Below are 2,225 nucleotides of genomic sequence, written 5' to 3'. Positions count from 1 at the left end.
GCACTAAGTCCCCCAAATATCATCGTCACCCCTTGGACGTTTAGCTCCTCCCTTGCGGGGATTCCTCGGCGCCTTTGTTCATGTCGTTGCCTCGCCCAAGGGCTCAGGGCCCAAGAGGGCATGGGGCCTCTACCAAGAAATGACATTAATAATTAGATAATTGGTCATTAATCACTGTGCTCCATAATAGACAATGCATATTTGCCGTGGCAACTGGAACATCCCCCAGACCTGGCAGAACAGCCAGAGGAGGCTGAAAGTGCAGGGCTAGCCCTGCCGATGTCTCAGGGAACGGGCAGGTGGACGTGGCTCTGCACTTGGTGAGCAGCGGAAGGGGGCAAGAATCCCCAACTCTACTCTCCCCATGGGAAAGTTCACTTCCCGTCTATGGCTCTTTTCTTTTCTTTTTTTAATCAATTAATAAGTGAGCCTTCTTTTCTATCAATTTAAAAAGTTCATCTTGGCCAGGTGTGGGGGCTCTCACCTGTAACCCCAGCACTTTGGGAGGCCAAGGCTTGAGGCCAGGAGTTTTGAGACCAGCCTGGGCAACATAATGAGACCCCATCTCTATAAATAATAAAAAGAATTAGCCAGGTAAAGTGGCAGTGTACACCTGTGGTCACAGCTACTCAGGAGGCTGAGGTGGGAGGATCCCTTGAGCCCAGGAGTTAGAAGTTGCATTGAACCATGATGGCACCACTGCACTCCAGCGTAGGTGACAGAATGAGACCCTGTCTCAAAAAAAAAATTGAGTCTCTGTAATGATGTTTTTGCAAAATAAACAACCAACATAAGAAGTAAATAAATAAGCCAGATGCAGTGGCTCAGGCCTATAATCCCAGCAACTCAGGAGGCCGAGGCAGGAGGATCCCTTAGGTCAGAAGTTCAAGACCAGCCTGGGCAACATAGTGACACCCCGTCTCTTGAAAAAATTGTTTAATTAGCCAGGTGTGGTGGTGCACACCTGTGGTCCCAGCCACTCAGGGGGCTGAGGTGGGAGGATGGCTGGAGCCCAGGAGGTCGAGGCTGCACTGAGCCATGATGGCACCACTGCACTCCGGCCTGCGTGACGGAGGAAGACTCCAACTCTAAGAAAAATAAATATAATTAATTAATTAATTAAAATGAAACCTTCAAAAAAAAAAAACAAACTCCTATTTCAGGCCCATATCTAATGCCACCTCCTTGGAGAAGCCTTCCATGATACGCACCTGCTCAAAATTCTCCCTCCTCCTCTGATCCGCAGCCTCTGACAGCTTCCCGCGGTGGGGTCCAGGGTGGCTGTGCAGGCCGTGACTCACGCTTGTTGAGGACCCTGGCATGACGCCCTCCATTCAGGTGGGATCAGGGGTAGAACAAGGGCCAGTGGCCGGAGCTGTGGGAGGGGTGGTTGGCTCAGTCTCGGGGAGAGCTTGCTCTCGGAGTTGTCCACAGAGGCCTCCCGGTCAGGCAAGGAGCTCCCTGTTCCTGGGATGGGCAAGCCAGGCGGGAGGGGCACCGGTCCTCCTGTGCAGCTGTAACAAAGCCCTGCAGACCACGGGGCACAAACAACAGAAATGGTTTCCTCACACTTCTGGAGGCTGGGGGTCCAAGGTCAGCGTGCCGGCAGGGCTGGTTCCTTCTGAGGCCTCGCTCCTTGGCCTCCGTCCTCACAGGGTCTTCCCTCTGTGTGTGTCTGTCCTACTCTCCTCTTCCTATAAAGACACCAGTCAGATTGGACTGAGGCCCACCCAAATGACCTCACTTTGCCTTAATTATCTCCTTCAAGACCCTCATTCCAAATGATCCTGGGGGCCTGTGAGGGCGATCTGGCTGCGACATCTGTCACACCATCGATTGCTAGGGTCGATTCGGCTGATCTTGCTGGTCAGACGGGTGTCCCCCTCCTCCCTCACTGCTCCTCGTGCGTCCCTCCCAAAGCTGCATGCTGCGTTGACCATCCTGACAGAGGAGGACCAGTCTTCGGTCAAGGGTATATGAATAGTTGCACTCCCCTGCTAGAACCTCCAAACAAGCTCTCAAGATCCAAATGACACTGGGGATTAGGGTTTTAACACAGGAATTTGGGGTGCCCAGTGCAACCCATAAGCTATGGCCTCCCGTGGGATGGGGCAGAGACTTCAACCATCACAGCTGCAACTTCCAGCTGGAAGCCACGACCCGTCTTTTGTGGCTACCCTGGAGGTCAGGAGACCTGGGCCCTCATCCCAGCCCCTCTGTGCCTG

Source organism: Mandrillus leucophaeus, unplaced genomic scaffold (assembly GCF_000951045.1).
Source record: "Mandrillus leucophaeus isolate KB7577 unplaced genomic scaffold, Mleu.le_1.0 Scaffold68, whole genome shotgun sequence".
NCBI lineage: Eukaryota > Metazoa > Chordata > Mammalia > Primates > Cercopithecidae > Mandrillus > Mandrillus leucophaeus.
Note: the sequence above shows the minus strand (reverse complement) of the source record.